The following is a 12,225-nucleotide window of genomic DNA, read 5'->3' on the forward strand; positions in this document are numbered from 1 at the left end:
TAGATACAAGGTAACCAGATTGTACCATGTGGGGCTCCCATCAATCCCCATTTTACAGATGAGGTGACTGAGGCACAGAGAAGTTAAGTGGGATTGGCTCTGTTGCTGAATTGTACTTTCCAAGCACTTAGGGCAGTGCTCTGCACACAATAAGCGCTCAATAAATAAGATTGAATGAATGAATGAAGTGCCTTGCCCAAGGTTACACAGCAGATAAATGAGGCTCACTGTCTAAGGAAGGAGAAATGGTATTAAATCCTCATTTTACAAATGAGGAAATGAGGCATAAGGAAGTTCAGTGACTTGCCCAAGGTTACACAGCAGTCATGTGGAAGAGCTCGTATTAGGTTTTCTGACTCCCAATCCCTTGTTCCTTCCCTTAGGTCACATAGGATTTGCAAGTGAAGCTAGATATACCAACTTTTCATTCCGGATTTTATTTACTTCTTTTTCCTTCCGCTTCCCTGCCTGCTCCTTCCCTTGTTTTACCTCCTTGACTGTGTTGGGGTTTTTTTTATCCAGTCAGAATAAATTAAAAAAATTTGGCTTCAGCTATGCCTGTGGTTTTTAGCTTCCCGTATAAAAAATAAACCCACCCCTTGGACCCATAAAGAGAGACACACTGGAACAAACCTACCATTATCCTTTCTTATTGGGAAAACTCATAAAACAGGGGGGCCCCACAGTATTCGTGCCTGTCATCAATTTACTGTTGTTGGAATGAAGTTGTGTTTTAAAGCAATTCATTTTTCTTCCAGGAGACTTCCAGAATTGTTTTAAACATTCACCAACTTTTGAAACTTGAACTCCAAGGTAACCGTAGTAAATGCAGGAATCTAAAAGGTGAGATGTGTGTTTAAGGAAAGGAATTTCTTTAAACAAACTAAATTCTCTTCTTAACCCCTTGCAATCTGGCTTTTGCCCCCTCCACTCCATGGGAACTGCCCTCTCTAAGGTCACCAATGAACTCCTTCTCACCTCTTATCCATCTTAGTCCTCCTCCACCTCTCAGGTGCCTTTCACACTGTAGACCACCCCCTTCTCCTGGGAACATTATCTAACTTTGACTTTGACACTGTGCTGTCCTGGCTTTCCTCCGACCTCTCTGGTTCATTCATTCAATCGTATTTATTGAGTGCTTACTGTGTGCAGAGCACTGTACTAAGCACTTGGGAAGTACAAATTGGCAACATACAGAGACGGTCCCCACCCAACAACAGGCTCACAGTCTAGAAGGGGGAGACAGACAACAAAACAAAACATGTGGACAGGTGTCAAGTCATCAGAATAAATAGAAATAAAGCTAGATGCACATCATGGTTCCTCCTTTCCAGTCTCTCCTTCATCACCTCTTCCTCTCCCTACCACTTTGTAACTATGGGAGTTCCCGTAAGGCTCAGTTCTGGGGTCCCCTTTTACACTCATTCCCTTGGAGAACTCATTCATTCCCACAGCTTCAGCTACTATTTTATGCAGATGATTCCCAAATATATCTCTCCAGGCCAGACGTCCCTCCTCTGCAGTCTATGCCTTAAGGATATCTCTACTTAGATGTCCTGCCAACATCTCAAACTTAATATGTCCAAAGCCAAACTCCTCATCTTCCCACCCAAACCCTCTCCTCCCCTTGATTTTCCCATGTTGGCAGACAACATCACCATTTCCCCTGACTCACATTAGTGCTTGGCATTATCCTAGAATCATCTCTTAGTCACCCCACATATTCAGTCTGGCACCAAATCCTGGCAGTTCTATCTTCAATCCATTAATCAATCAATCAATTGTATTTATTGTTCACATAACAATAATAATAATAATAATAATGGTATTTGTTAAGCGCTTACTATGTGCCAGACACTGTACTAAGTGCTGTGGTATATTCAATCAAATGGGGTCGGACACAGTTCCCGTTCCACATGGGGCTCAAAGTCTCAATCCCATTTTACAGGTGAGGTCACTCAGGCACAGAGGAGTGAAGTGACTTGCCCTAGGCCACAGGGCAGGTAAGTGGGGGAACTGGAATTAGAACCCATAACCTTTTGATTCCCAGGCCCATAGCCTATCCGTGACACCATGCTAGTGACTTACTCAAGGTCAAATAGCAGTAATGTGATGGTACTGAGTGTCGAACCCAGATCCTTCTGACACACAGGCCAGTGCTCTCTCCACTAAGCCATGTTGCTTACAGTGCGCAGAGCAGTGTACTAAGCACTTGGGGGAGTTCATTCATTCATTCATTCAATCGTATTTATTGAGCACTTACTGTGTGCAGAGCACTGTACTAAGCGCTTGGGAAGTACAAGTTGGCAACATATAGAGATGGTCCCTACCCAACAGTGGGCTCACAGGCTAGAAGGGGGAGACAGAGAAGAAAACAAAACATACTAACAAAATAAAATAAATAGAATAAATATGTACAAGTAAAATCAATAGAGTAATAACTGCGTACAAACATATATACATATATACAGGTGCTGTGGGGAAGGGAAGGAGGTAAGGCGGGGGAATGCAGAGGGGGAGGAGGGGGGAGGAAGGAGTGGGCTCAGTCTGGGAAGGCCTTCTGGAAGAGGTGAGCTCTCAGTAGGGCCTTGAAGGGAGGAAGAGAGCTAGCTTGGCGGATGTGCAGAAGGAGGGCATTCCAGGCCAGGGGGAGGACATGGGCCGGGGGTCGATGGCGGGACAGGCGAGAACGAGGCACGGTGAGGAGATTAGCGGCAGAAAAGCGGAGGGTGCGGGCTGGGCTGGAGAAGGAGAGAAGGGAGGTGAGGTAGGAGGGAGCGAGGTGATGGACAGCCTTGAAGCCCAGGGTGAGGAGTTTCTGCCTGATGCGCAGATTGATCGGTAGCCACTGGAGATTTTTGAGGAGGTGAGTAACATGCCCAGATCGTTTCTGGAGAAAGACAATCCGGGCAGCAGCGTGAAGTATGGATTGAAGTGGGGAGAGATAGGAGGATGGGAGATGGGAGAGGAGGCTGATACAGTAATCCAGACGGGATAGGATGAGAGCTTGAACGAGCAGGGTAGCGGTTTGGATGGAGAGGAAAGGGCGGATCTTGGCAATGTTGCGGAGCTGAGACCGGCAGGTTTCGGTGACGGCTTGGATGTGAGGGGTGAACGAGAGAGCGGAGTCGAGGATGACACCAAGGTTGCGGGCTTGTGAGACGGGAAGGATGGTAGTGCCGTCAACAGTGATGGGAAAGTCAGAGAGGGGAGGGTTTGGGAGGGAAGACAAGGAGTTCAGTCTTGGACATGTTGAGTTTTAGGTGGCGGGCAGACATCCAGATGGAGATGTCCTGAAGGCAAGAGGAGATACGAGCCTGGAGGGAGGGAGAGAGAGCAGGGGCAGAGATGTAGATTCAATCTAACAGACTTGGTAGACATATTCCCTTCCCACAGTGAGCTTATACTCTAGGGGGGCTTCACAACATCTCTATAATCTGCCCCTTCCATTCCATCAAATTGTTTACACTCTGGTCCAAACACATTATATCCTGCCTCAGCTACTACATCAGCCTCCTTGCTCCTTGCCTCCAGGCCATACTTATCTCTGCTGCCCGGATCATTAAAAAAAAAAAATTGCCTACATTTCCCCACTCCCCAGAAGTCTCCAGTGGCTGCCCATCCAACTACACATCAAATAGAAACTCCTTGCCACCAGATTTAAGGCACTCAAACAGCTCTCCCCCTCCTACCAACCTAACTAATCTACCACAGTCTGGTGTATTTAGTTCACTCTTCTAATGCCAACCTATTCACTACACCTTGACACTGTCTCTCTTGTTGTGAGAACACCCCTCCTCTGACCCTGAACTCTGTTGTACTTCATATCTAACAGACCCCCTCTCTCCCTATCTTTAAGGCCCTACTAAAATCATAATAATTTGCACATATAAGTGCTTAACAAATGCCATCATTATTTTATCTTCTCCAAGAAGCTTTCCCTAATAATAATAATAATAATAATAATAATGGTATTTGTTAAGCACTTACTATGCCAAGCACTGTTCTAAGCGCTGGGGTAGATACAAACTAATCAGGTTGACCCACGTAGGGCTCACAGTCTTAATTTCCATTTTACAGATGAGGGAACTGAGGCACAGAGAAGTTGTGTCTTTCCCAAGGTCACACAACAGACAAGCAGCGGATTTGGGATTAGAACCCATGACCTTTGACTCCCAAGCCTGTGCTCTATCCACTCAGCCGCGTTGCTTCTCACTAAGTGCTTAGAACAGTGCTTTGCACATAGTAAGCACTTAATAAATGCCATTATTATTATTATTATTATTAAGCCATGCTGCTTCTCTCCCTAACTAACCTCTCTTTTTTCCAACCTGTTCACCCTCTCTTCTATATCACTTATATTCACTTCATTCATTCAATCGTATTTATTGAGCATTTACTGTTTGCAGAGCACTGTACTAAGCACTTATATTCAATTGAGTCCAAACTCTTAAACTCTTTGATTCTCAACCCAGCCCCAGCCCCATGGCACTTTGATAAGTATCATTATATTCTGCTGTTTCCACTATGTATAATTTATTAGAATGTCTATCTTCATCTCTGGACTGTAAGCTTTTTGTGGGCAGGAATCATTTCTAGAAACTCTTATTGCATTATACTCCCCCAAGGGCTTATCACAGTGATCTGCTCACAGTAACAGTTCAATAAATATCTTTGATTGAGTCAAACTAACAGCTTCCTAGGAAATAAGCTTACATTAGAAAAAAGTAATGGAAGTTCGAAATATCTGTCAGAAATAACAATAAAAGAATATTTAGCCTTTACTATGTGCCAGGCACTGTATTAAGCGCTGGGGGAAATACAAGTGAATTGGATTAAACCCAGTCTATGTCCCACATGGAGCTCACAGTCTTAATCCCCATTTTACAGATGAGGTAACTGAGGCACAGAGAATTTAAGCAACTTGCCCAAAATCACACAGCAGACAAGTGGTGGAGCCAATATTCGAACCCAGGTCCTTTTGACTTCCAGGTCTGTGCTTTATTCATTCATTCATTCATTCGTATTTAGTGAGCACTTACTGTGTGCAGAGCACTGTACTAAGCACTTGGGAAGTACAAATTGTCAACATATAGAGATGGTCCCTACCTAACAATGGGCTCACAGTCTGGAAGGGAGAGACAGACAACAGAACAAAACAAGTAGACAGGCGCCAATACCATCAGAATAAATAGAATTATAGCTATAAATGCATTATCAATAAAATAGAGTAATAAATATGTGCAAATAAAATAGAGTAATAAATATGTACAAGTATATACAAGTGCTGTGGGGAAGGGGAAGGGGGAAGGGTAGAGGGAGAGTAGGGCTTTTATCTACAAGGCCATGCTGCTTCCCTGAGGAAATTGCTAAGGAAATCAAAACTGCATTCTTATATGTGTACATATAATCATTTTTTTTAATCAATCCTTGGTATTCATTGAATGTTTAGTATGCGCAGCACATTCTTTTAGACTGTGAGCCCACTGTTGGGTAGGGACTGTCTCTATATGTTGCCAGCTTGTACTTCCCAAGCGCTTAGTACAGTGCTCTGCACACAGCAAGTGCTCAATAAATACGATTGATCGATTGATTGATTGTACTAAGTGCTTGGGAAAGTGCAGTACTACAGAATTGGCAGACAGGTTGCCTGCCCACTTTACAGTCTATAGGAGGAGAAGGGCATTAGTTGTTTTCTCATGTACAAATAGGGCAATATAGACAGTGCAATTTATCTGTGTGTGTGTGTGTGTGTGTGTGTTGTGTTTGTGTGTACACTTGTGGCTTAAAAGTTCCAGGTGAGACTCACAGCCCCAAAACACTGTGCTCACACACAAACCATCGTGTCTGCTGCTTGTACCGCCTGGTGCTGTTCCATCTTTCATCTCCGTATCTCACAATTCCTAGGAAAAGAGCTACTCCTCTCTTGATTACCATGTCCTCCTATGCTGATTCCTCCGCAGCAATTGACTCCCGGTTTTTGGTCGAGCTAAATGTTCCCTCTTTGGCTTTCCCAATTTCAACTCGCTGTACAACTATTTGGGTACCCTATCGCCAACCATTTTTCCCAGATGACCCGCCCAGTGACAGCTGCGTTGAGCATAGATTGGATCGGGAGAGACTGACTTAATTTTAAAACTTCTGTTGCTTGTGATACTGTCTTGCAATTTGATCTTGAGAATAGCCCCAAAGTGAGGGTGATGGAATTGCTCAAGGAGTCAGATGTGGTGTCTCTGAGAAGTTCAGACCTCACAGTCATAGAGTAAGTTGGGCAGCACTGCAACTCTATTTTACTTGTACATATCTATTCTATTTATTTTATTTTGTTAGTATGTTTGGTTTAGTCTCCCCCTTTTAGACTGTGAGCCCACTGTTGGGTAGAGACTGTCTCTATATGTTGCCAATTTGTACTTCCCAAGCACTTAGTACAGTGCTCTGCACACAGTAAGCGCTCAGTAAATACGATTGATGATGATGATGATGAACTCTGTAGACTTCAGTTGGGTTTACAGTCTAATACAACGTCGCTGCCACACTCTGATAATTTCCCATATAATGTGCTGTTTTTCTAGATTCAAATTTCTGCCTCCTTATTTCTTGTTGTATTGTTGTTCGGTGTGCTGCCTAGGTAACATAATTAAATTAAATTATAAGCTCTTAGAGGGCAGTGATCTTGTGTCTTGTTTCATCTGTATTCTCCCCGACACTTTACATTCAGCTGGTACTCAATAAATATCACTGATGATAATGGTGGTTTATTCTGACTTCCCATCAATACAGGTTCTGGAAGATCTTTTGACAAATTTTACATTACCTAACTTTGGAAATTCTCCAGTACATTATTGCTGTCTCTTCATTCATGCATTCATTTATTCATTAATATTTATCGAACACCTACTCCATGCAGAATATTGTTCTAAAGGCTGGGGAAGAAAGAGTACAGTGGAGGATTGTCACCCGTCACGCGGGGACAGGTTTGAGGATCAGTGCGGCCAGAGTGAGAACAGAGTCAGAAAGGTTGAGCCCTGCAAATGGGAAAGGGGAACAGTTCCTCAACTGTAACATGGATGGTTCCAAACTGGACATAAAAGAGTTCAGTGGGTAATGTATTTAATTTTTTTAATGGTTTTCTTAAAGCATTTACTGCGTGGCAGGCACTGTACCAAATGCTGGGGTAGATACAAGTTAATCAGTTTGGACACAGTTCACGTCTCACACATGGCTCACCGTCTTAATTTCCATTTCTGCAGGTGAGATAACTGAGGCACAGAGAAGTTAGGTGACTTGCCCAAGGTCAATTCCCTGAGAAGGATGGAAGTGAGTTATTATCCAGTTGCCACAGACTGGTAAAAGTACCCTGAGGGTGATCTCCAGAGTGACTATCACCAGGGCAGAATCTGGGCAACTTGTACTTCCCAAGCGCTTAGTACAGTGCTCTGCACACAGTAAGCACTCAACAAATACGATTGAATGAATGAAAGCAAAATTTATTCTATGTGGTGAATTGAACTTCATTTTTGGGAGGCATACTTTTTTTTTAGTTATTCACACTGGGCGAGTTGAACTTCCCTCTTGGGAGGAATATACTTATGCATTACCCACCCATGGCGAAGCAACAAGCTCCCACCCATGAACACTTCCCACTCGGAAGGAATTCACTTATGCCTTACTTGTACGTGGTGAAGCACCTAGCTCTCTCCCACCGACGCATTCCCCTCTAGATTGTGAGCTTGTTGTGGGCAGGGATTGTCACTCTTTATCATTGCATTGTTCTTTCCCAAGCGCGTGGTACAGTGCTCTGCACACGGTAAGTGTTTAATAAATGTGATTGAATGAATGAATGAGAGGAATAATAATCATGGTATTTGTTAAGTGCTTACTATGTGCCAGGAACTGTTCTAAGTGCTGGGGTGGTTAAAAGCAATTTGGGTTGGACACAATCAATCAACCGTATTTATTGAGTGCTTACTGTGTGCAGAGCACTGTACTAAGCACTTGGGAATCAATCAATCAATCGTATTTATTGAGCGCTTACTGTGTGCAGAGCACTGTACTAAGCGCTTGGGAAGTACAAGTTGGTAACATATAGAGACAGTCCCTACCCAACAGTGGGCTCACAGTCTAAAAGGGGGAGACAGAGAACAAAACCAAACATACTAACAAAATAAAATAAATAGAATAGATACGTACAAGTAAAATAAATTAATAATAAAAAGAGTAATAAATATGTACAAACATATATACATATATACAGGTGCTGTGGGGAAGAGAAGGAGGTAAGATGGGGGGATGGAGAGGGGGACGAGGGGGAGAGGAAGGAAGGGGCTCAGTCTGGGGTACAAGTTGGCAACATATAGAGACAATCCCTACCCAAAAGTGGGCTCACAGTCTAGAAAGGGGAGACAGAGAACAAAACCAAACACATTAACAAAAAAATAAATAAATAGAATAGATATGTACAAGTAAAATAAATAAATAAATAGAGTAATAAATATGTACAAACATATATACATATATACAGGTGCTGTGGGGAAGGGAAGGAGGTAAGACAGTGGGGATGGAGAGGGGGACGAGGGAGAGAGGAAGGAGGGGGACACAGTCCCTGTCCCACATAGGGCTCACGGTCTCAAACCCCATTTTACTGATTTTACCGAGTTACAGAGGAGAGAAGTAGCTTAAGTCAACCAATAGACAAGTGGCAGAGCCGGGGTTAGAGCCATGACCTTCTAACACCCAGGCCCATGCTCTATCCACTACGCCATGCTGCTCACTTATGCATTACACACCTCTCCCCCTCGTCCCCCTCTCCATCCTCCTCATCTTACCTCCTTCCCTTCCCCACAGCACCTGTATATATGTATATATGTTTGTACATATTTATTACTCTATTTATTTATTTATTTATTTATTTTACTTGTACATATCTATTCTATTTATTTTATTTTGTTAGTATGTTTGGTTTTGTTCTCTGTCTCCCCCTTTTAGACTGTGAGCCCACTGTTGGGTAGGGACTGTCTCTATATGTTGCCAGTTTGTACTTCCCAAGTGCTTAGTACAGTGCTCTGCACATAGTAAGCACTCAATAAATACGATTGATGATGATGATGATGATGATGATGATGTGGTGAAGCGCCTAACTTCCAAACCCACGAGCGTTCAGTGGGACTCTCGCCCATCTCACAGCTCCTCACTTAATCATCAATCGTATTTATTGAGCACTTACTGTGTGCAGAGCACTGTACTAAGCGCTTGGGAAGTACAAGTTGGCAACATATAGAGACAGTCCCTACCCAATAGTGGGCTCACAGTCTAAAAGATAATCATGGCATTTGTTAAGTGCTTACTATGTGCAAAGCACTGTTCTAAGCGCTGGGGGGGGGGATACAAAGTGATCAAGTTGTCCCACGTAGGGCTCACAGTCTTAATCCCCATTTTTACAGATGGGGTTACTGAGGCTCAGAGAAGTTAAGTGACTTGCCCAAGGTCACACAGCAGACTTGTGGTGGAGTCGGAATTCGAACCCACGACCTCTGACTCCAAAGCCCGGGCTCTTTCCACCGGGCCACGCTGAATGCAGTCAGAGTGGGCATCCCACGCCCTGGGCAGAGGTGACACACAGCCGGCTGCTGCAAGTCTCCATCCGCTGTCCGGAACAGTGTAGGTGGCAGGTATTTATCACCTGTCCTTCCGGATGTTTCAGGATTCTGGTTTCCGCTTGTCCAATCTCCGTCCTGTTCCCTGCTGCCCCTCCCCGCCTCCGAAGCCCCTCCATACTTTATTTGGTTGGCACGGGGGCGAGGGACACCTTCTTCTGCATTCCTGGCCTGGGTTGTCTAGGGGTTTCGGGGGGCGGAGGTGGGGACGGTGCCCTGTTCACTTTGGAACAAGGATTAATGAAATACTGACATGAGCCTGCACAGAGACTCGTGATCTAGGCAGGGGAGCAAAGACGTATGGTGATGGGCACACAAGGAATAATTGAAATAATAATAATAATTGAAACAACAAGAAAAGCAGCAAGAACTCCTGCTTTCTGAATTGGCCCTCACCTTCTACTCTTCCCCGTCTCACAAAGTCATGTGTTGCAGTCATGAAGCAATTGCCATGCATGAGAGAAGCAGCGTGGCTCAGTGGAAAGAGCACGGGCTTTGGAGTCAGAGGTCATGAGTTCGAATCCTGGCTCTTCCAATTGTCAGCTGTGTGACTTTGGGCAAGTCACTTAACTTCTCTGTGCCTCAGTTAACTCATCTGTAAAATGGGAATTAAGACTGTGAGCCCCCCTTGGGACAACCTGATCACCTTGCAACCTCCCTAGCACTTAGAACAGTGCCTTGCACATAGTAAGTGCTTAATAAATGCCATTATTATTATTATTATTATTATTATGACTCTGGCCAGTTTCATTTTTTTTTTCAATTGGGTCCTTAGGAAGGGACTTTTCCAGGTAGAGAAAGTCTCTAGGAACTTTCTTATATTTCAGACTAAATTTTTACTAGGGTTTTTTTGATCTCTCCCCACCAGTGAGAAGTAACATGCCCTAGTGAGAAAACGCATGGCCTAGTGGAAAGAGCACGGGCTTGGGAGTCAGAGGACCTGGGTTCTGATCCCAGTTCTGCCAAATGCTTGCTGTGTGACCTTAGGCAAGTCACTTAACTTCTCTGTGCCTCAGTCCTCCTGTCTTCCTTCCTATTTAGACTGTGAGCCCTATGCAGGAAAAGGATTGTTTCCAACCTAAGTTATATCTGTGACTCTGTCCGTTGTTCATACCATTTCAACAGAACTCTTCATCTTTCTCCCTTGCCCACGCCTTCCCCTAACTTTCTCACCTCAATTGACAAAACCATCAGCTTCTCTGATGCAGAAGCCCACAGCTTTGGTGTCATCTTGGGAAAGGGCACGGGCTTGGGTGTCAGAGGCCATGGGTTCTAATCCCAGCTCTGTCACTTGCCTGCTGTGTGACCTTGGGCAAGACACTTAACTTCTCGGTGCCTCTGTTCCCTCATCTGTAAAATTGGGATTAAGACTGTGAGCCCCACGTGGGACAACCTGATTACCTTGCATCTACCCCAGTGCTTCAAACAGTGCTCAGTGCATAGTAAGTGTTTAACAAATACCATCATTATTACTATCTTTAACTCTTTGCTATCCTTCAAATCTCTTATATAGTCTACAGCCAAATCCTCCCTGTTCTTCCTACACAACATCTCCAGGATTTGGCTCTTTCTTTCAACCTAAAATGCCAACACCCTGGTACAAACTCTGACCTTCCCTCCTCTAGGCCATTGCATTTAAGCTCCTCAGCCATCTCTCAGCCTCTGACCTCCCCTCCGTCCATTCGATACTACACGGGTGATCTTTGCTCAGCCCACCACTCTCCTCTCCTCAAAACCTTCCGTTTGCATCCTGAGTCTCTCCTCATCAAAAATCCCTCACAATCAGCTCCAGGGCTCTCTGACATCTGGTCCCCCTCACCTGCCTGCTCTCTGCTCACCCGCTCCTCCCCAATTTGCTGCCTTTGTTCCTTCCCAGCCATCCTTCTAGCTGTACTGCACTTTCAACTTTCCTGCCTCTATTCCCTCATTCCCGCTCTTCCTCCAGCTTGGAGCTCCCTTCCTCCCCTCGTTGGCTCCCCACATTCACTGCCCTCCTTCTCTACTAAGTGTTCCGTGAGGGATTTCTCAGCTCTCTGAGCCATATCATCCCTTCAGCCAACTCTAGCATTTATGAGTTTACTGATACCCGCCTCAGCAATCATGTACATATATCTACTCAACTATTTATTTTGACCAATCTAGTTGAAAATATTTTTGTTTTTATGTTCCTCATTAACAGTGAAAGTTCCTAGAGGGCAGGCAACATACCACTTCATTGCTTCATTGGGAAGCAGCCTGGCACAGTGGATAGAACATGAGCTTAAGAGTCGGAAGGTGGTTGGGTTCTAATCTTGGATCCGCCATTTGACTGCTGTGAGACTCTGGGCAAGTCCCTTTATTCTCTGGGACTCAGTTCCCTCATCCATAAAATGGGGATTGAGACTGTGAGCCCCACGTGGGACAGGGACTGTGTCCAACCCTATTTGCTTGTATCCAACCCAGGGCTTAGTACAATGCCTGGTGCATGTTGTTGTCGTGACCGACCCATAGCGATGCCATGGACACATCTCTCCCAGAACACCCCACCTCCATCTGCAATCATTCTGGAAGTGCATCCATACCATTTTCTTAG

This window comes from Tachyglossus aculeatus, chromosome 1 (assembly GCF_015852505.1).
Source record: "Tachyglossus aculeatus isolate mTacAcu1 chromosome 1, mTacAcu1.pri, whole genome shotgun sequence".
Lineage (NCBI taxonomy): Eukaryota > Metazoa > Chordata > Mammalia > Monotremata > Tachyglossidae > Tachyglossus > Tachyglossus aculeatus.